The following is a 23,677-nucleotide window of genomic DNA, read 5'->3' as shown; positions in this document are numbered from 1 at the left end:
ATGGGACACAAATTGCATTACATTTTATTTTCTTTCCCACAAGCATGGAACCGTGGCTGCTGCTAGAAACACAGAATTGTGCCCTGGACGTGCATGCCAAATTTCATTCTGGTGCCTCGGGGTTTCACTGTGTTATTACATTGTGATAAAGATCTTTCAGTGACATAAGTGCCTCATCAATCAGTCAAGGCCAACTAAAAATTTCATCTTGCTCTAGTGAATCTGGAAGAGGGCTTTTTCACAGGGCTAGCGGCAGGACCTGTATAGGAGGCACCGTCTTTTTAGAAAGTACAGTATTCTGAAAATATAGTCTGAAAATGTTTCTGGCGCTTTTTGAAATGACACACCCATGCTGTCTCTCATCATCAGCACTGAACAGACCCCCGCCTTAGTTTTTACGTTATGTCTCAAGTCAGAGCTCTGTTACAGCCAGCAACCTCCCTGAAGACATCGACTCTCCTCCTATTCATAGTGTCAGGATAAACAAACAGAATCAATAAACAGATGACTTAAATGAACAGCAACTTTTACGGGAACAGCAGCACCCAAAGAAAACCAAGGTAGAAACCTCCGCAGTTCATTAAATAGCAACCATTCATAAGAAGAGGATGGTAGAGGGAGATGAGTGTTGGGAGAGAAGATGGAAAGTAAGACCTAATTTTGATGGCCTTCCCAAGAACCTGGGGAGTTCATTCATCAAGGACTTCACAAAAATGTCTAGGCAATTAAGCATAAGGAGAAAAATTGTCCTCTTCTTGCTTTGACACCTGTCTTACGCGCTATGTAAATTTTGGGTTTGATCCTAAGTTTCCATCTTGCTAACAGTGGAACTTTCCTCCATCACAAGAAACATTCAGGTGGCATGATTAACTTTGCTTTAGTGCAAGAGGCATTTTCTGCCGGCAAAAGTTTCCTAGAGCCTGTGGAAGGTTCTTGCATCAGAAAAAGCCTCCATACACAAGTAATAAGGCTGTACTATAATGAAATGGTTCAGAAAGATGCTTTGGTAAAGGAATAGGGACTGTGGACTATACTATTATGTACTGTCTGTTGCACCTATTATAGAGGTAGAGGTAAATATTATATAGTTTCTACACCATGTAACATATATTTAAATGTGTATGCTTTCTTTCAGCTTTGTCTCAGTTCTGTTTCAGATTGTCAGCTTGTTTTTAGATTTCTGCAGTCCGGACCATGGTGGTGATGGAGAGTGCCATCAAGTCATAGCTGACTTATCGCGACCTCTGGTGGAGTTTTCATGGCAAGAGACTAACAGAAGTGGTTTGCCATTGCCTGACTCTGCACCTCTGGTCTTCGTTGGAGGTCTCCTATCCAATTACTAACCAAGGCCGACCTAGCTTAGCTTCCGAGATCTGACGAGATCGGGCTTCTCTGTGCTATCCAGGTCAGGGAATCCAAATTCTATTGTACTGTTTATCGGGTGTCCCTTCCTATTGATTATATTTGATTTACACTACATAATCCACCTTGCATCTCAGTGAGAAAGGTGGGCTATAAATAATGAAAATAAATAAACAGATGGATCGATAGAGAAATAAATACTTTGCAGAATAGAAACAAACAATGCCATCCTCCGCAGAGGTTTAACCTTGACTGCTATGGGACTTAGAAGGGTATAACGCTGTTTAGGATGGCACTACTAGGATCTAGTCAATTGATGTTAAGATTTTTAGATTTCCAAGGTATAGTTTTTAACCGGACGTTATTGCATAATCTTTGCCTTCATGCTTTAACATTTCTTAGCCTAGGTTGTTTGGGGGTGGGGGATGCTCCTCTGCTGCTGTTACCGTTTTATCAGAGAACAAGATCTATGTTTTAGCTGTTACGCATTTCTTTTGTTATATGTAATGTGGAGGTTTTATTTCATTGTTTCACTGGGAACAGTTTTGTATTGCAGGTTGTTAACACCACAGTCCACTTGCCTCAGCTTGCTCCAGGGCAGGGTCTGTGTCAGTGTACCCTGAAGTATGGCAGCTTCCAGAGCCCAGAGGTTCTGGTGAGGGCCACTGCAGCCCATCTCCCACAGTGCTTCCTTCTCCCACCTGCTCCCACCTACCACCTCTGTTCCTGGGTGCATGCGCACAGTTCCTGTGTCCCCCAAAGCAGCCACAGCAGAGTCACTCCTAGCTACACACACCACTCAGTATTGTGAAGGAAAGGGCATGCAGGTTGCACAGTCGGTTCTGAGTGCAGGTGATTGGGAGGTTCACAAGCAGGTGGGGGACACAGAGAGGGTGGTGGCAGGAAGAGAGGTAGGAGTCGGAGCATACGCAGAGTTCCCCTGGGCACTCTCTGCCAAGGGCCCCTCAAAACCTGGAACCAGCCTTGCTTCAGGACTGTCTGAATCCTCCAGCCCACCCTAGAGAACAATACAGTTTGATGTGGACCATCTAAAAGCAAATGAGGATATTGTTGTTGGTAGCTCATTCCTGAGACAGGTCACCACAGAACAAGCCTCCCTGTGGAAAGGCGGTACAGTCAAGAAGACTGGAGTTTTCACTTAGAATGCTACAGGGTGAGACAGTCCAGGGAGAGTTATTTTTCCTTATTACCGTATAAGAAAGACTTTGTATGAAAAGCTAAAGGTCATTTATAGACCAGATCACTTCAGTTTGCTTTATCTCAGCATAAAGAAGGTAGGCTTTTAAATATGAATACCCCCCGGTCACCTATGGTGAGTAAATTTGCCTCCAGGTTACCAGGAAAGTCATGTAGTAATAGTTCGTTCTTTTTCTTAATTTGGGCCATAAATAACTAATAGTATATGGTCTGATGAAGCAGGCAAGTATGTTTTTTTAAGGAACTTGAAGCAACAGAAGAATAATTTGCAAAACTGATCTTCTGCCACTTAGATGGTTGTCTTTCATTTAGGGTTATAATTCAAAATAATTACCAATAGCAAGAGGGCTAATGATACAACAGGGCTCATGATGCAAAAGTTATTCAGTGCTTACAGCAAAAAAACATATATTGCAACAATCTACACTTATCACAAAAGTCATTCATTCTCCCAGGCACCACATATGCAAGATAACATCCCTTTATTCTGTAATAAGTAATCAAGGCTGATGACACAACATTTAGTTTTATATTCACAAATTGTTAAGGTGAGATATAATCTTCCACTCCGTACATAGGAAAAAGTGGAGCAACATTTTAGTACTCTTTAGCCTTCCTGATTCACATTCAATTGTACACCTGCGAAAGAGACACTCGGTAGGATGCGAGGATGCAGTCTTCCTCCAGTGCTATGATCTGTATGGAATTGGGGATGGGAGTGATGGAGAGACCCTTAATGGGGGTTATCCCTGTGACTGGCCTCAAACATATTTATAGCCATCCAGGGCTTTTTTTCTGGGAAAAGAGGTGGTGGAACTCAGGACCACACAATGACGTCACTTTGGGTCAGCTGGAACAAGAGGGGAGTTTTTTAAAGTTTAAATTGCCCTTGGTGAAAATGATCACTGATTTATACCCTGCGCTCCCCACGAATAGGCTCAGGGCAGCTCATATCATCCATAAAATACAAGAAATTCATCAACTATAAAATCAATAACACTCTTAAAACTGTCATTAAAATAGTCCAGGCACCTTATACATAGGCTACTTTAGATAAATAATCAGAAACTTGCATATAAGCCATAGCATGCGGGCAGAACCCGGGCTTTTTTTCAGCTGGAACGCGGTAGAACAGAGTTCCGGAACCTCTTGAAAATGGTCACATGGCTGGTGGCCCCGCCCCCTGATCTCCAGACAAAGGGGAGTTAAGATTGCCCTCCACGTCATGGTGCAGAGGGCAATCTAAACTCCCTCTGTCTGGAGATCAGGGGGTGGGGCCACCAGCCATGTGACCATTTTCTCCAAGGGCAACCTACTGAGTTCCACCACCTCTTTTCCCAGAAAAAAAGCCCTGGGCAGAACACATGGCCAAGGGCAGTCACAAAAGAGGTGGTGGTCTTAGATGGAATGAGGGGGGACACCCATTGGTCCTTAGTCAAAGGCCCAGCACAACATCTCCATTTTACAAGCCCTGTGGAACTGTACTAGGTCCCACAGGGCCCGACTCTCCAGTGGGAGAGCATTCCACTAGGCCAGGGTCAGCGCAGAAAAACCCCTGGCCCTGGTCAAGGCCAGACAGATGTCCCTCGGGCTGGGGACCACCAGGGGTTTTTGTCTGCTGAGCGCAACGCCCTGCAGGGGACATAATGGGAGATGCGGTCCCGCAGATATGCTGGTCCCAGTTCATGAAGGACTTTAAACACCAATATTAACACCTTGAACTGGATCCAGAACTCCACTGGAAGCCAGTACAGCTGGCACAGCACATTTTAAAACATATAAAAACGTTGCTACTGATGTGCATACTAAAAGGAAAGGGTAAAGGATCTATTCCAACATAATGTTTCATGTCAGAGAAATGGCCTATGAAACTCTTTTATGAGGATGCATATGTGAGAAAATATGGAAACTATTCCAGCAACTATCCCATGGTTGCAATATACCAGGTTGGTACGCACCCAAGATGTTGCAGGGCCTTTGATATACTGTGACATTTAAAAATATACTTAAAGAAGAGCACATTATTAAACCTTCCCTGTATTAGCCACACACACACACACACACACACACACCACCTCCCCAAGCCATTTGCAAAGATTTCTCCAGAAACTCCAAGCGGAGTCTGGCTTGCACACAGGATACCCTTCACTTAATTTCTCTAAACCTGATTAAAAATCACTGTGTCTGAGATGCAAGGCAAGCTCTCCTGTGATGGGGTGTTCATGATGGCCTATTAATTATACATGTATTTATGTATTTGCTTCATTTATAGCCCACCTTTCTCATTGCAATTCATGGAGGATTACAAAATATAGAAAGAGTCCAGTAGCACCTTTAAAACTAACCAACTTTAGGCATCTGACGAAGAGAGCTGTTGCTCTCGGAAGCTTATGCTACAATAAAGTTGGTTAGTCTTAAAGGTGCTAATGGACTCTTTACTAAAATACGGGGTGGGGGGGATTCAGACAGCATAAGACATCCAATAAACAATGCAGTAGGGCTAGGAGTACAGAATTAGAAAACAATGCCAACAAGAAATTATAGCATGGCATATCCTTAAGCAGAAAGTAGATTACAATGGTAGAAGATAATACAGCAAAAGAAAGGTGATATATTCCATAAACGTTGCAAGCTATAATCCTGTTTCCTTATTAAAGCATCCTCATGAGCCTTCGATTATATTAACCACTTTATAAATGTCCTCCTAAACATGCAAGACGTTATTTGTTTCCACAATGCTAAATTCGCACCAGCTCTAATCTAAACCTGCAGTCTTTTACATTCCTAGATATATTGGATGCAGTAAGAGTTACTTCTGAGTATACAGAAGCTTAAGGTTGAGCTGTAAACTGGCTCATGATGACCTTACATTGAAGGTGGGGGTCATACCAGCTCTGTTTTGCCTTGGAGGAGGAACATACTTCTATATGAAGCAACAGTTACTGGAACTAAGTTGCCCAAGAGAAAATCTGTCTACATATGATCATCATCTGTTAACGTTCATCAACAGCTCACCGAATACATGCTGAAATAACTTCTCTCAGCCCAAAGCAACTTTATAATATCGAGTCTCCTTTAATATAAACATGGTTCCCAAAAAGCTCAGATAACAGCTATGGGTTGCCATGAGAGCTATTCTTTTTTAAAAAGCTGATGATTATTTGCATATATTTACATACGTTAAAAAGCACAGCTTTTCAAAAGAAACAAGGGCTCACTTTACCGAAGACAAACTTGCTGCATATGATTGAGTGACAGCACCACACAAAGGCCAATTGAAAACTTTATCGGTGCCCTCCATTCATCTCCCACTTCATGACAGCGAATCAGCCAAGGATGCCTTCGATCCTCTTTTGCCAGTTTTCATTTATCTCTGATTTATTCATTTATTTAAAAAAAAATTCAAGTACCCTTTAGGAGAACCAAGGAGGGGGGGAACACTAAACAATTTTGCACCCTAGTTAGCAGAACCAGAGAGGATACCAGGGGTTACGCGAAGGGTCCCACTCCATACTAGTTAGAAGAAGTTGTCTGAGCAAAAGAAACCTACTGTTAACCAGTCCTGCAGCAAGGCATGTCAGCATGGACTCTTAGTGCCTGTGACAATAGTAACACATCCTTTCAGCCTAATAAGTCCTGCGCTGTCTCCTTTGTCTGCTGATTAACTACTCTATTCAATGACCAGACCGCTAATTGCATCCTTCTTATAGTTACCCTACATTACTGTAAGAATTAATGAGACACAATTACAGCTCCCAGAAATCGTAGGCCTCGCTAACGGCAAAGCACTCCAACTGAATGAAAACTCCCCGAAAAGAAATAGAAAAATCCAGCCCATTGTTCACAGGAAGCAGAAAGGGTTGGGGGGGGGAGTGGTTGTTCAAAATTTGTATTTATTTGAAGCTGTTTCATAATTAGACCCTGGAAAGTTGCGGCAAGGGAGGGAGGAGAAAAGGAGAATTAAGGGAGGGAGACCTGAGAACCGGCATTCATTAACAGAACAGAGGTGAAGAGACATGGAACATTCCAGCATGGGCGAAGTACGAGTCCTGCAGGGGTGCTTCAAGAAATCATGGCAGAATGTCAGTTTTCCATTAATCTGTACTAAATGATACCACCAAGGGCGTGAACTTCCCTGTGTGGGTGCCTTTCTCTATAGTGAGTGTTACATTTAGGCCAGACCCATAATATTCTGCACAGGGCTTTTTTTCTGGGAAAAGAGGTAGTGGAACTCAGTGGGTTGCCCTCGGAGAAATGGTCACATGGCTGGTGGCCCCGCCCCCTGATCTCCAGACAGACGGGAGTTTAGTTGCCGGTGCAGAGGGCAATCTAAACTCCCCTCTGTCTGGGGATCAGGGGGCGGGGCCACCAGCCATGTGACCATTTTCAAGAGGTTCCGAACTCCGTTCCACCGCGTTCCCGCTGAAAAAAAGCCCTGATTCTGCAGATGGCAGTAAAGGAGAACAGGTAAATCAGAGCTACCTTCTTACCACAGTTTTGGTTTCTCCTTCTGTCCCCACCCTCAAGGCATCTCCCAATACAACTGCTGTTTCTGCTCATCAGCCACAATTTGGCTATCTTGGTTCACCCACTGAAATTGTAGCTTGTACTCTAAACCTCTTCTTGGTGACTGGGGAGGGGGGCAAACAGCATGCAACAATTAAAAACAAACGCTACTACAACCACCTCCCAGCATCAGAGTCATCAGTGTACCAGTTCCAGCCATCTCTGTGGAACAGTATTACTGGTCACTGCAGCAGCTTTGCCAGTCTTGGCAGCAGCCGACATTCATGGAAAACTGATGTTCTGCTCTGGTGTTTTAACTCACACAGGATCCCCTGCTGATCATCACACATCACTCCCTGCTGAGCATAAATGCTGATCTCACAGTGTTACACTCTTGGCAGCAGTAGGCAAAATGAGCTCCCTGCCGGAGCCTACTACACCACACTCATCACACACTCCACTTTGTCATGGATGCACTGCTGGGACCCCCAACTAAGCCATTGCATAAGTAGTGTTAACTCTGCCGTTCCACATGGCTGACCGAATATACGGGAGGATGAAGGCTGAGCTCAGCTGCTTGGACCCTGCTGGAACATCCTGGCCATTTCCACACGTCTTACCTGCCTGCAGAACATCGCGCGAAGGACCCGGAAGACAGCGTCTTCTCGCGTGAAATCGCGCCAGGAAGATGCCGTTATCCGGGAGTTTTGTGCCATTTTGCACAAAACTCCCAGGTAACAGCACCCTCCTGGCGCGATTTCGCGCAAGAAGACGCTGTCTTCCGGGGGTTTTGCGCAATGTTCCGCAGGCAGGCAAGACGTGGGGAAACGGCCCATGCCTGTGCAGTGTTGAAATAAGGCAACAGGAGCCTCTCATCCCAAGGCCCCTCCTCTACTTTCAAGCCCTGGCTTCACAGCTGAGACCAAGGTTGCCATCTGCCCACCCTAGGTGGGAATTTGCCTGCTGTAATCCATTCACTTGCCCGCCAATGCTCTCTGCCACCTAAAACCAGAATCACAGGATCTTGCCCATGGAAATTCATCAGCACAAAAGTATGCATACTGTTCCTTTCCCGAGTGGTATTGCTTCTCCAAGCCGCACTGAACTGTCAGGAGGAGGCTTGTGACAATTCAGTCCAAAGCCATCCGTCAAGATGCTTCCGGGAGATGCACATCTCCGTCCAAGCCCAGCTCCACTAGCTGTCCACAGCTGTCACTGGATCAGGGCCCGTGCCTGCCTTCATTATCCACACCCTTTTTTGTTTCGCTGTTCAATGCAGCTGTTGTTATCTTGCCCATCTGTAAGATTTCCTCCTTATCTATGGAAATGCTCTTCAGCTGTGTGTCTGCTTGGTGAAACTGGCACGTCTCGCTGTTTACTGATAACTATCACCTTCTGCCTGCCTACTTATTTGCTCCAGAGATAGGGATGGCTCCCGGCTCCACCCTACTGCAGCTGCAGCCGTCCTTTATCTACACTTGCATAGGGCTGTGGAGCTCCTTTTTGGCTAAGTCAAGCTGAGCTTGTCTCACAGTCCCAAGACTAAAGTCTCAGTGCAAACAGCAAGAGAGGCAATTGGCAGGAAGAGCACAGACAGGGTCACGGGAAATTCCTATGGGCTCGAAACAAATTGATAGTGTGCCACTCCCGCAGATCCCACCCCATACTTTTAATCTCAAGACTCAAGACCATGTACTCTTCTGTTGCTGAAATGACATCAATAAATGGGATTCTGGCCCCAGGCAGGCTCAACAGGACTCCAGTAAAATGAACTCTACTGCCATGTTCATGCCCAAGAGGAACGGTGTGTGTGCGCGCACACGCATGCATGTGTGCATGTGCACGTGTGCATGTGTGCGTGTGTGCATCAAGGGCAGCTGGTGATGTGTAGTGGTTAGAGTGTCAAACTAGAAGCTAGGAGAAACAGGTTCAATTCCCTTTCTGCCATGAAAGCTTGCTGGGTGCCAGTCACTCTCTTAGCCTAGCCTACGTCACAGGGTTGTTGTGAGGATAATATGGAGGACAAGAGGATGTAAGACACTTTAGGTCCCCACTGGGACCTCAATCAATCAATCAATCAATCAATCAATCAATCAATCAATCAATCATGAACTCAGAGTCTTTTCCATACAAAATATAACCTTTGAACTATGACTTACCCACAAAGTACTTATGCAGGCCCTAACAGTGCTTTATAAAGGCACAGCAACTTAAAGCCATGCTGAATTCATCTGGAAATCTAAACTAATTTTTTTTGAGTGCCAGTGCAGCCTAGCCCTTTCAGTTTAAAAGAAGTTTTACTTCACAGTGTTTTGCCAGATGTCACTTCTTTCAAAGACATTTTCAGATGTCCAATTTTGGCACTCCAACCACACACGAAGGGAGTTTCAGACAGGTGGCCATGTTGTTCTGCACAATAGCACGATTTGGGTCCAGTGGCATCTTAGAGACTGACAAGATTTCCAGGGTATAAGCTTTCGAGAGTCAGAGCTCCAGATCTTTATGATGTATCTTTATTTATCTTTATCTGAAAAAGGGAGCTCTGACTCTCGAAAGCTTATATCCTGAAAATCTTGTTGACATCAAGGGAGTGTGTGTCATCCATAGTCCTGCCAAAATGCGCAGGCACCATTTATTTATTTATTTTGTCCGAATAGGGCAAGGCATCTGCTTTTTAGCTTCAGTTATATGAATGGAACACTGGATTTTTAAGGTTAAGCATTTGTGTATACTGGTGGGCTTTGCCCAATTTACACAAAATGGTGAGCGCATGTATTAAAAGTATCACAGCTGGTGCACATTCCTGCTACATATGGTTGGAGCACCAAAACCGAAGTCCGCAAAGGCTTACAGTGCACTTCCCTTATTCCACAATAATAATAATAACATTCAATTTATATACCGTCCTTCAGGACAACTTAATGCCCACTCAGAGCAGGTTACAAAGTATGTCATTATTATCCCCACAACAAACACCCTGTGAGGTGGGTGGGGCTGAGAGAGTTCCAGAGAGCTGTGACTCACCCGTGGTCACCCAGCTGGCTTCAAGTGGAGTGGGGAATCAAACCTGGTTCTCCAGATTAGAGCTCAATACCAAAGGATGTACACTGAAGTGCAAAATTGCTCAGAGACTGTTTCATATGGAACGAAAGGAAGATTTGACTAGAGCCCCAAATTTCTTGATCCCAGAGAATTTTAGATTTATTGTAGCTCCAGCCCCTTATCTCAATTTGTTGAAGATTCCAGGCCAGGAGTAGGCTTTTTCACTGGCAAGATGGAGGGCTCTCCCATCCGTTGGCTTAGAGGGGAGATAGATTCCCACGTGGGAGAGATTCTACCCCTGTGGAGCCAGTGGGGTGGAATCGACTGAACATGTTTTGCTTCACTGTTGTTTTTACCACGAAATACGTTTGAAAATTATTTCCCCTTTGCTTAGGAGCCCCCCTGGCCGTTTGGATCATGATATTTTTAGATTGTTTCTGGAGGGTGCTAACCCCCAGTTTACACTTTGCTGTGCAAAATGTTTCACGGCGGCCTGTAAAATCCACAATGAAATGATGTGCATGGAACCTAGATTTTAGAATTTTAGCCCATTTCTTTTTTAAAGTAGTATTTTTTTTGTACAATGGAATTCTGGTTGACATTTTCTGGATTCTGTATTGTTCAGATTTGTGCTGGTTTTTGACAGAATAAAATGATTGGATTGAATTACTCATATGTTTGAAGCTTTCACTCCAACCTTAGTGGTGAATTTAGTCCAATCAATTCACTCAGTGGAAAGTGGTAGCTTCAAGACAGCTGGCAAGTTAGGTGCTAAGGACCTTCTGCCATTTCCTTACAGCCAAGCTAATCCATAATATCTGCATGATCTCTAGAAATCTCTTCATGTAACTTAAGTGATAGCTCAGAAAGGGTGCCCCCCCCCCACTGCCAGCTCTGCCCAGAGAAGCTAGCTCTCCTCCCCTCCACATTCCCCAGACATCTTTAAACACAGTGCTTCAAGCAGTGTGTGTCCCCCAGGCCTTTCTGAACTCTCTCAGGTGGGGTTAGCTGTGGGATTCAAAGCCCCAAGGGAAGGTGTTCTTGAGGTATAAATTTGTGTAAAGTAGAGAAACCTGAAGCTGTGTTTGTGTGTGTACACGTGGAGGGTAGGGGGGTGGGGGGGACAGTGTTGGTTGTGTGACCAGAGCCCTCCTGAGGCAAAAGTTTAAGGGATATGTGTATGTGAATGGGTGGGTGCGTCTGGGTGTGAAAAAAGGAGTGTTGGTTGACTAGAGCCCTTCTGAGGTAAAAGTTTAAGAGAACATAAGGAGAAGCTATAATAAAGGTCCAAAGACAACATATTAAAAATGCAAACGTTATACAGACGTACGCCGGATTCTAAGGACAGTCAACAGGAGCCCTTTGCCCAACTTGTCAGTTTCCTAGAGACTTCTGATTAACCATTCCTAGGATCAAAATGCTGAATTAAACAGAGACAATTAACCCAGGTCACAAAATGAATACAAGGCAGTGGTGAGATCTAAGTTCCAAATACCCAATCCAGTTACTGTTCCTATGATTCAACGTTTGCTGCAATATCAGGTACGCCATACTTGGAATTCCTCTCTCCCCACCCCCAGACTTCCCATGTTTGCAGGGACAAAAGGAAAAATTAATTGAGGGTTGCCCACGCAAGCCTTCATACAATCCATAATAAACTTATGGAATTCACTGCCACAAGGTGTGGCAATGTCGTAAATGGCTTTTTAAAAGGATTAAGCAAATGCACGGAGCAAAAGTCTATCAACAGTTATTAATCATGGAACCTCCTTGTTTAGAAGTAGTATAGCTTGGAGTGCCAGATGCTAGGGGAAGGCTATTTCATGATTATATGCTGCCAGAGCTATCTGACTGGTCGCTGTTGAGAACACAATGCTGGGATAGATTAATGGTCTGTGGCAGAAGGAATCTTCTTATGTTCTTATACAACAAAGAAATCCAATTACTTTATTAACTATTTTTTTGGTGCTTTATGTTTTATTATGATCGACTTTGTCAGATACCTCAAGCAGGTTCTCTGACAGCCAGTTTGGTGTAGTGGTTAAGAGCACAACACTTGATTCCCAACTCCTACACTTGAAGCCAGCTGGGTGACCTTGGGTCAGTCACAGCTTCTAGCTCTCTCAGCCCCACCCATCTCACAGGGTGTTTTGTTGTGGGAATAATGGCATACTTTGTAAACCGCTCTGAGTGGGTGTTAAGTAGCCCTGAAGGGCGGTATATAAATCGAATATTATTATATTATTGAAGAGGAGGCATAGACATTTTCAAAATAATTAAATACTCCATATCTGTATGTATTGAATCTCTTTAGAGATTTCCCCCCATATGTCTCCACTCCCCTTCCCAAAATAATTTCCGTTCCTCAAAACATTGCCTCCCAAGATTTCCCCATACACCATTTTCCCTTCCAAAAGCTCCTTTCCCCCTATTCTCCTCACACACACACCCTTTTTTTACTGAATCATCTTGCCTTTTTAAAATATAGTGCGGTGGTCCGCACCCTCTCTAGATAAAGCTTCGAGTGTCCTACCACTTGCCAGAGTGATGCAGGCAACCCAAGGTTTTCATGCACGCATGGTGAGCTAAAACTTGGTAACTGGTGGTCTGCATTCACCCTTGTGCTGAAACATACTTCCAGGAAAAGGGATCACAGCCTCAGAGAACACCTCCGCCAACAATTATTGACTGTCAGGCTATTATGCCCATTGTGGGAATGCCACAGAAAATAGCATGTACTCCTGGTGACTTCTCTCTCAGTCATTTGCCATGAGGAAGAGCACTACCAGCCAATTACACGGGACTCGGATGGGGGAATTTACAGAGTGATAGCTTAGCTGAATTCTCCTGGATTTCCCCATGAGGAGTATGCCCTGATTTGAAAACAGTAACGGGTGACAAAATTCTCTTCTCTGACAATCGTCATTTGATCACAGATTACAAGCTGCATACTCAACCTTTCAAAAATATGCTTCGCTTTTATCAAGTGTTCTAAGCCATTCTAAATTGGATCATGAGTATTTTTGCACATACATGTTCTTGCATTACCACTTGAAAAGTATGATTTAAGGATGGGTTAAGGCCAATCTGGATGGAAACCATGTGGGAGGGGTGGGGGGGGAGACACTCATAAAAGAGATGAGAAGCTAGTGCCAAATTACTGCATGCCTCGCCCAAGCAGGCATGTATAGAAGTCTTAAAAGCAGCTGTCAATCATGTGGGTCAGCTGACAGCCCTGAGGCTGCCTTAGCCGGCTGCCTTGAGGATGAGCCGGGCCCCAAAACCTGAGTCTCAGGACCAAGCCAGGATTGTGTGGCTACAAAGGAGCAGCAAACACATGCATTCTGTCTCAGGGTTGAGAGTAGGCTGATCTTTCCTTCAACAGAGTATTCTTTCTGGGAGAGAGGGGATTCAGTATGAGCAACAATAAGAACAAGAAGTGTTCGAAACGATTCCTATATGCTCTCCAGCGATCCTTGCAACAGCCCTGTAAGGGAGACTATCCCCATTTTGCAGATGAGAAGACAGAATGGTAGCTTGCCTAAGAGCATACTAGTGAATCTGAGGCTGTCCTGAGATTTAAGGCAAGGACAAAACAGTCTGCTGCACCAGCTCCATCTAGTAATGCTGGGCTACCTTTCAGGGTTGTTGGAAGGACTGTTGAGAAGGCATGCGACGTGCTTTGAACACTCAAGGAAAGGGCTGCATATCTGTTGTCATCACAACTACTCTTTCCAAGCTGGCTTTGGATGGCTGCTATCAATCTCCGGATGTGGCTGGAGTCCTTGTTTTAGCACTTTTTCGAGCCTAATCTTCACAGTAATAAATACATTCCTGGCCCGTCACTTCCTGCGACTACTTAGAAATGCAAAGTTTGTTGCTCTCCAGCCTCCCTTGCACAAATGATGCTGGGGAGTGACAGGAGAGAAGAGGGAGCTGTCAGTCAGTTTTTAATTGAGTCTGATCTCAGTTCCAGCAGCATAAATTGGATTGAAAGGGTGCATTCACACTGGCAGTTGACTTCTGGAACAGCTGCTGCTGCTGGACAGGTCTCTCCTGTTGCAGCCTTGCTTTTGCCCATCCTTTAAATTACTCTTGGAAAATCAAGCGGTTTACTGCAACCTCCCCTGAGATACTTGAAAGGGGCAGTATGGACAGCCTTGGACTTCAGATTAACTTCTTGTAACCTCTTGGGAAAAAATAATTGGCTAGAGTGCTCTTTTCAAAGGCCAGTGTCCGTATGCCTTCCCTCTAAGCACTGGGGACTAGGAGAGAGCAGCTATTTTTTCATAGCACGGAAGCACAGCAAAGAGGACCAGCGGCATTTAATCATGCTGAAGCAACAGTCAGAACCAACCAGAAGTGGTGTACTTTAACGGGAGACTCAATGACTAGAGTTTGAACATCCCTCAGTTTGCTGACTTCCAAGCTGCATCCCTCAAGGACGACTGCAATGTGCCTGCATCCCACTTGACGTGTCCTCTTCTCTGTGTCCATCTGACATGAAGCCCAGTGGCCTAGCATCCACGGGGCAAGGTGGATTGGTTTCACCCCAACCCAGTGGAGAAGCCACTGGGATCTTTTACTATTTATTGGTTGAAACCCACAGCTTGCAGACTGCAGGAGCCTGGTAGTATGTCTGCATACCTACCCAGCTGTATGCAATGAAGCACACAATTGTCCGTACAAAATGCAACAATAGAAAATGGAAAAATGGTAGATTGCTAATAACAGAACGGGGGCAATGCTTTAATCTTAATATTCCATATACCAAGCTTGATGTACTCCTCTTACTGTTCTGTGCGTTTGTGCTGCAAAGAAGGGTATCAAGTGTGCTTTCTGTGCAACACTTCAGAGAGCTGCTGTAGCACAGTATTTAAGTGGCTAGGCTGTGAATCGGCACTCTGCTGGTTCAAATCCCACTACTGCCATGATCTCTGCAGGTGGCCTTGGGTAAGCCACTCCTCTCAGCTCCCCAGCAGGATTATGGGGATAATAGCAACACTGACTTTGTTCTCTGCTCTGAGTGGGGCACTAATCTGACTAAAAGAGGGGTAAATAAGTGCAGTTATTTAGTAGCAGCAGGAGTGTACATAAGTATCAGTGACCTGGAATGGAAGGACAAGATACAGGAGTGAACAGAATGAGCTAAAAATTGCAGCAAAGCCCACATGATCCCTAAGCTCTAATCTGCAAATGTTAAGTGCTACTCCTGTTTTTAGAGCTTGTTTTAATATCGTCCATTCATACGTTGTTACGTTTATTCATTTATTTAATTTTTTACCGCCTGAACCATCTCCATCAGTTTTGGAGAGGAACGGCATATATATATATATATATATATATATATATCAACAATAGGCTTTCCCACTGTTTATTTTATAAGATATGCTTCATTTATCATGTAGTCTCTCTAAAAAATCAAGCGAGTACAGGAATCCATCTGATAGGAGTTTGGAATTTACCAGTTTATGTTCAATCTCCACTTTCTCCTCCCTAGTAGCTCTTTTCTTATCACAGACATGTCCATGTAAACTGTGTAAAATTATATTTCCATTAGCTAAAGACTGTAAGGGGGGTGTGTGGGAGCTCTGCCTTGTTTTTCTAGAACACACAAGCTCTCATAATTAAACTTTTCACCTTTCCAAGTAGCTGCCTGGGCCTTCCTACGTTGTGGGTGGTTTGCTCCACAGACATATTGACTTGGAACCGTATACAAAACAGAAATTATTGAATGGAATTTGTTGCTGAATTTAACCATGCATGGCTTTGCATTGTTTTCAGTTTCTTTTTAAAAATTATTTGCATCTCTGCCTTTTAACAGTCCCCCCACTCCCCAAAAATTAGTTAAATGCAGCTCAGTACTTCATTGTTTTGTCTAAGGAAAAAGGGTTACACATTTCAATAATTCTCCAGTTCTGGGCCTGGATCTAAGAATTCCTAGCACCAGCCTATTCGTGAGCCACTAACTTTTCATGTGAGATTGAGATATGAGAAACAGGATTACTTAACCTTGCAGAAATTTACAAGATAGGTGTGTTCCTGGTGCCCAGTTGATTCCTCCCCCCTTTAAAAAAAACCCTTCTTCTCCAAAGCAAAGAGCCAATCTTGGCTTTCTTCCATCCCACTGAAGCAGGAAGTGTTCAGAAGTCTCCAGGAGACTTTGGGTCTACAGGGAACACCCAGTCAGAAACAGCTGTCCCCTTAAAGGTAGGTGCATGGTTTGAGACCTCTTGTAACTGCCCCTGGATCAGCCATTTTGCGATTAGACCTGCCTCCTATGGCAGCCATCTTGTAGTAGTGCCCTTACCTTTTCTCAAAATTCCGAAAGACCCTGCACGCTCAACAAGTTTGGGGACCCAAGGCCTATAGTTAAGGAGGGACAGAGTGTATTGAAGAGAGCCAGTATAGTGTAGCAGTTAAAAGTGTCAGTCTAGGATCTGGGAGACCCATGTTCAAATCCCTAGTTTGCCAGGGAAGTTTGCTGAGTGACCTTGGACCAGTTATCACAAACTCTCAGCCTAACCTATCTCATAAGGTTGTTGGGGGGGGGACAAAGTGGAGGAGAATGATGTACTATGGGTCCCCCTTGGGGCGAAAGGTGGTGTATAAATGTAAATAAATAAATGTAAACTGCTTGTTTCTATGAGGTGCCTGGGAGGGGGGGAAAGGCACCACAGTTTGGACATTTTATTTATTTTTATTTTACTCAATTTATATTCTGCCTTTCTCCCCAATGTGGATCGAAAGTAGGTTAAGTCATTTTCCTCTCCTTTCCTCAAGTTAATCCTCACAACAACCTTATGAGGTAGGTTAGGCTGAGTGTGTGTGATGGGCCTAAAGTCACCCAGCAAGCTTCCATAGCAGAGTAGGGATTCAAATTGGGTTCTCCCCTATCCTAGTGCAACACTCTAACCACTACACAGTCTGCCCCTGATTGCGGCCATTTCTTAAAAAGGCAGAAATAAGCTTGCAGCTGTCCCTGACAAGAAAAAAATATAGCAAGACAAAAAATATAGCAAGACAAGTCAGAATGGACAAACAACAATTTCGGTGGTTGTGACGAAGCTAGAACTTATGCGCATATTTTGATGAGAACATCCATTTGATTAACTGATGAAATAAAGAAAAGGACCACATTTGAAGACTCAGGATTTCCCCAACAAAAATGGATTAAAACTATTTTCTAAAGAAGAAACCCTGGAACATCCCTGCCTGGAAGAAGTTTCCAGCAAGGCAGAAACTCAAAACCCTTTCCCACCTGACAGATCTCCTTAAAATGTAAATTAACCATCAAAACTCCACTTTTTTACTCAAGGTAGTTTACTGCTATCCCAGGTGACAATTTGAGAACACAGATTTATTTTTTTAAAAATATTGGGAAGATCTGAAGAGATACCAGAGCATATAATAGTAACATTAATATATATCAATACTGGGAATTCTATCATTCTCCAGTCTCTCTCTTGAAAACAAAAAAATGCAAACTCTGCCCCCAAATACTTCTTTGGCATTCCCCCACATCTAATCACTCCAGGCTGGAGGAAAAGGCGTGAAAGGGCCGCTCTTCCCCCTGCATCTTGTTAATGGGGCACTTCCTCTGCATAAACGCTCGTTAGCCAGTTAACTTTTTCCAATTGCAACAATCAGCTGTTATTTGCATAAGCTACCGGCTCGCCTTTGTTTCCCGGGGTGGAAGTGCAGTCGGCTCCGCGGGCTCCTTACGCGGCCCTACCGTTGGGATTCCACAGCCCAGAGCCCCAGGGAGCAATTAGGGGCCAGGGCCGGGCTGCTCTCCAGCTGAGGTCTTCTCGTTTAACACATCGGCAAGGGCAGGCGGAGCGCGCCAGGGAGAGCCCCCTCCCCAGTCCAGCCTGCCAACATTATCGCTTCTGAGATAACGCGGGAGCGAGCGAGGGGGAGATTCACGGACGCCAAAATCCCGACCCAGAGGCTGCACGGGAGGCGTTCCGGAAGGGGCCCGAGTTGGGCCTTAAGCGCATTCGACCGCCCTGCGCTTCTGGAAAGGCGGAGTGTCTTTTGAAGCCAAGGAAATAACCCTGCGGTCTTTACGCAGCGAGCCCTACTCAACGCAGCGGCCCTCGTCCAAGCAAACATGCGCAGATCGGTTTAAGGCTGTTGGTTCTTAAATGTTGTTCTATTGAGGGCCATTCTCGTTGGCATGCCGCCTACCAGATTGCCTGCTCGTGGAAGACTGACGCCTTTTGATCACTTTAAAGGTTATGCTATGTAGGAAGTTGGGTTGCCAACCCCAGGGAAGGGTGAAGTTCTCCCAGAAATACAGTTTATCTTTCTAAGACAGAAATCAGTTGGAGAAAATGGCAGTCTTAGAGGGTGGACTTTCTCTCTATGCCAGACATCTGAGGGCCAAGCTACAAATGACAAATGACACAGGTTGGACACTTGTCAGCTTCCCTCAATTTTTGATGGGAAATGTAGGCATCCTGGTCTTGCAGCTTGGCTCTCCGACTGCTGTCCAATGGACTTTTCAACTGTCACTTGTCCAACATTCCGCCAAGCTGCCTACATTTCCCATCAAAACTTGAGGGAAGCTGACAAGTGTCCAACCTGTGTCAGGCGTCACTTGTAGTTTGGCCCTCTGGACAAAGAACACTTGGGAGATGCAATGGTAGCCCGGAAGGGTAATTTAAAAAAACAGAGCCAGCAACAAAGGTTTTGCTATACACTGGAGCTGTGAGACAGGGCTGTGAAATGCCAAAAGGGCAACTTCAGCCCATTGCAACCTCTCCGGGTCCAAGTCCAGCTCTGGAAAGCAGCTCTAGTTTATTTCCATTTCTTGCTGCCCTCCCGCACACTTGTTGCCCTCCCTCACACTTTTGGACTGGAGAGGTGAAATTGACAGAGCCTTTCAGGAGGCAAAGATGAAATTAACAAACCCTTGGAGGAGCCATCTCCACCAGCTCTGTCTTTTAAAAACTAAGCTTCCCGGCTAACATTGCACGGCACCAGGCATCTTGTGTAGAGAGACTCTAAGGCATTACATCCCTGCTGACCTCCTTCCCTTCCCCAAACGCCACCCTCTGGCTTTGCTCTCAAATCTCAAGGAATTTCCCGACCCAGAGCTGGCAGCCTTAGAAAGAAGGGGGCTATAAGGGAAGGAATCCAATGGAATCAAGCTGGTAGGCTCCATCCCATTTCAAACTTTCTTAAACCCCACGTCCTCCCATCCTCTACCTGGTAAACCATTCATTTGTACATTTCGATCCCGCCCTTCCCCTGGTTGCCCAGGACAGCCCACACCATTCTCACCAGCTGCAATCCTAGACAGTTTCCTGGGATTAAGCCCGGTGGAATAAAACGGGACCTCCGAGTAGACCTGCTTACAATCATTCGCACTTCCTCTCATCCTTACAACAATCTTGTGAGGTAGGTCAGGCTGAAGGAGGGAGCAGCCCAGGGTCACCTGGCAAGCTTCATGACAAGAGTAGAAATTGGAACCCTCATAATCCTAGATCCTAGCACCGCATTTTAACCACTACATTATGCTGGCAGTAGCTCAGCCACTTCCTTCTCTGGACGGCTCTCTCCACTTGGTTCCACTGATCGTACAACAGCCTTCCCCCTCATCACACTGCATCAAAGGGCAAAGCCAGCTTCCTGCAAGAGGTTAGTTTGATCTTTGAAGGTCACATACTTGATTCTCTTCACTTGGTTCCAAGCATCATCTTTCCCGTCTTTAAATCCAGAGGAGTTAACCTTGTTAGTTTGTAGTCGCAAAATAGTAAAGAGTCCAGTAGCACCTTTAAGACTAACCAACTTTATTGTAGCATAAGCTTTTGAGAACCACAGCTCTCTTCGTCAGATGCATGGAGAGTATGAAGAAACTGGCCAAAGATATATAGGTGGTGAAGGTCACACCCAGCCTGAATTGTGCACCCCACCTCTTTCATGATCTTTGCAACTGATCTTCTCCTCCCCTCCCCTCCCCACCTATATATCTCTGGCCAGTTTCTTCATACCCTCCATGCATCTGACGAAGAGAGCTGTGGTTCTCAAAAGCTTATGCTACAATAAAGTTGGTTCGTCTTAAAGCTGCTACTGGACTCTTTACTATTTTCCCTTCTTTAAAGTTTCCACTCTAGTGGCCAAGTTGATTCTTCTTTTTATGACCAATTTCATTTAGTTGAAAACTATGGGTTGGATCCACTCCACTTTTTCACTCGGTGTCACCCAATTTCCCTTATTATAGCCTTCATCACAAATGGTGTTGTCCATGCAACTTCCCATGATCCCCAGCATAGACTTTTTGGTGTTCAAAGGAGACTCCCTATTCTTCCTTTTCACCAACAGAAAAATTGGTTGAATCCACCCGTGTGCATTTGAATTATGTGGAATGCTTTGCCTGGTTAAGAGATTGCATTATATGGGTCTGAAATGCAAAAGGCTTTGTGATTGTCATGTAGCTAAAGTGGGATATTAAGAAACATGCTTGCTGTGGCTCTGAATCTCATTGCTGATTCAGTTGGTTAGCTTGAAAGCAACATATAACCAAAGTCTCACCTCGGTGCAGGTCTTGACATCACAAAACCAGAGGACTGCACATGTATAGATTGGAATTAACCAGAATTCCACTCTGAGAATCATGCATCAGATAAGGGCTGCACATATCCAGCTAGAGCTCAACAGCAGCACCTGTCACTATTATCAGGGGTGTTTTTAAACTGGCATGCTGGGGAAGCAGGAGGTCGGGAATGTGGTGTGAGTAGGATGGCCAGATTAAGATTTTAAAAATAAAATGCATTATCTTTGTTGTCTCTTAAAATACCAGCCTGAAGTCATCCAGACGCAGAGGTTGAGAAATGGGGCTCTGTGTAACAGCCCAATCCTACACATGTTTACTCAAAGTAAGTCTGGATGAGTGAAAGCAGCTTACTCCTGTGATCCTGGGCCTGGGAATAAGTCCCACTGAAATTAATAGGACTTCCCGTTAAAGACATAAGATTGTGCTACGTAACTGCACACCTGTGCATGAAAGCAAGCACCATTGGTATCAATGAGATCCTGGGAAAGCATACATAGGATCAGACTGTAAGAATCCGTCATCCTTCTGTTTTGCCCACAGCGTGGCTCCCCCCCACCCTGTTGCTTAAAATCAGGAAGAAAAAAAGGGTATCATACCAAGTGCCCGTATGGATTTTTTAAAAATACTGAATCGACTTCTGAAGACCCAACTGCAAGACTCACTTTATCTAATTCAGAGTCATCTCTCAAGCGATATCTCCATGCAAAGTTACATTGCATTGGTTTTCTACCCAATTAACTGTTTTCTTCCCCCCTTGAATTCTGGAAATTTTAGTTTGCTGAGAGATGACATCTGATAGAGATCCCTAGTTTTCCATCTGTAACACAGAACAAAAAGGGATGCCTCATGGCAGACTCATCACAAACTATCGTTTATTGATTTTTAGTCATGCTAGAATTATAAATCTTTGCTGAGTAGATATTCTATTAATAGCCCCCAAACTGCATTCCTCATCCGGATTATGTTTCATAGAAGTTATTTCCTGGCCTTCCTGGGCATAGCACAACCCATCCCTTGAGAAATACTTTACTCCAAGTGGGTACAGTTTGGTCTGTCAAAGAGCTGCTTTCTCAAGGTCACCGTAGCCCTAAGCCAACTGAGCCCGAAAGGACTACTGATTCATTTGTGCATCCAGTAAACAGGTGAGTCTTTACCTACTATTTTTATACTTACATGTGATTCTTCTGGCTGGACATCTGGTCTCAAATACCTGTAGAAATGGCTAAAATTATGTTAACAATAACCAAGTTCCAACTTTTCAGGAAACTCTGCCACTATGATTGGCGGGAGGGGAGGATAAGCAGGTATTCTAACCCAACATCCTTTGCACATGTCAAAACTGCATTAGTTTTCCTGATTTATACATGTTTTAGCAAATAAGAAACAGAACTAAATACACATTTTAAGAAGTCAGGCTATAATCCAGTTTCCGATGAAGTGCAATTAAATGAAATAACATAAGGACAAAATCTGAGTATTACATTTTAAACCCATCCTTCCTCCAAGAAATTCATCATGGCTTATATGGTTATCCCTGTTGCTTATTTTGCACTCACAACAAGCCTGTGAGGTAGATTAGGCTAAGAGAGGGTGATGGGCCCAAAGCTGGACTAAGGATATGTGGCACAGTGATTTTGCCTAGATGCCACTTCTTTGTAACTGGCCTCTTTTTGTAAAGTTTTCCCACTCCTGTCTGCTATTGCTTGTTACTTTAAGTATAAATACATCTCCTATAGATGTATACCATGCATCTGATGAAGTGAGCTCGATCACAAACAAAAATGTTTTAGTCTTGAAGGTGACACTGGACTTTTGTTTAACCTTGAAAATATTGTATATGTCTACAGTATGCAAAGGAATCATTCTCTATACTGATTGTTTTACATTTTTTAAAAAAAACTTTCATAGTACATACTTCGAAGTTATAGATCCTTGCCTTAAAAAGTACTTCACTCACTTGAAAAGAGAAAATATTTTGTATATCCAACTTTTCTGTTGGAAAGACTGGGGGAAGTCCTGAGAAAAAAAAACAGAACCACACCTTTCCCCCTAAATTTTTCCATCCCACCCCAGTCCTTCATGGGCCACAGAAAGGAACTCCAAGCTAGCCCGCAACGTGCTTCTTTGGCTTGGCTCAGAACTGGAGGAAGGCGGCCCAGGATATGCAACTGGAGAGATTCAAGCATGATGCTTAGAAGCGTGAGCTCCTGTCCTGGAGGTCTGGTTGTTGTTATTTGTTGTTGTTGTTGTTAGTCTGCCTTTCTCACTGAGATCCAAGGCAGATTACACAATGCAAGTGAAAATACAAGATAATCAACAGCTAGGACATTCACTGAGCAAAGGACAACAATAAACAACAGTTAGGGCATTCAGTGAAAGAGGTACAATATGGTATAGTCTTCAGTGCAGCATCACATAGCCAACACAGCCTCAGAGACCACAGAAGCCAAACACTTCTTGGCCACTCAGTCGTGCCAACAAAACAACATAAATAGCTATCATATAATGGACACACAACAACCCCCCCCCAAGGCGGACCTTCATCCTGCAGAGGTTCCAAGCCATACTTTGCTGTATTGTATTGACTTGATTTTCCCCAGTGGTTCTCCCCAGTGGATATCCAAAGCAGCTTACATCATTTCCCTCCATTTTATCCTCACAGCAGTCTTGTGAGGCAGGTTAGTCTGAGAATCTGTGACTGGTCTAAGGTCACCCAACAAGCCTCCATGTCAGAGTTGAGATTTGAACCTGGGACTCCCAGATCTGTGTCCGACTACGTCCTGCTGGAGAAAAAGATATAGGGAAACAGCTGATGATGTGGAAGGATCTGGAGGTCCCCTGGCAACCCAGAGCAAGTAGATCCAAGCCACGGATGTCCTGCACTGCCAGTGCAGCAGGGGACACTTGGGTTGGACCTTTCAGTAGCAACAATGTTCAGTGAAAGCGCACCAGTTGCATCCACCCACCAGTGGCAGCGTGGCAATG

At 44.5% G+C, this 23,677-nt stretch overlaps 1 long non-coding RNA gene across 1 annotated transcript in view; it reads right to left on the bottom strand.

Annotated features, from left to right (window-relative positions):
- Nucleotides 1-23,464, bottom strand: part of LOC129337833 (uncharacterized) — a 98,692-nt gene extending 75,228 nt beyond the window's left edge. Inside the window, exon 1 of the long non-coding RNA XR_008597860.1 lies at nucleotides 23,327-23,464. This is a non-coding gene — a long non-coding RNA (uncharacterized LOC129337833). The remainder of the gene's footprint in view (nucleotides 1-23,326) is intronic.
- Between the last annotated feature and the right edge of the window lie 213 nt (nucleotides 23,465-23,677).

This window comes from Eublepharis macularius, chromosome 11 (genome assembly GCF_028583425.1).
Source record: "Eublepharis macularius isolate TG4126 chromosome 11, MPM_Emac_v1.0, whole genome shotgun sequence".
Classification (NCBI taxonomy): domain Eukaryota; kingdom Metazoa; phylum Chordata; class Lepidosauria; order Squamata; family Eublepharidae; genus Eublepharis; species Eublepharis macularius.
Note: the sequence above shows the minus strand (reverse complement) of the source record. Positions and strands in the feature narration are given on the sequence as shown.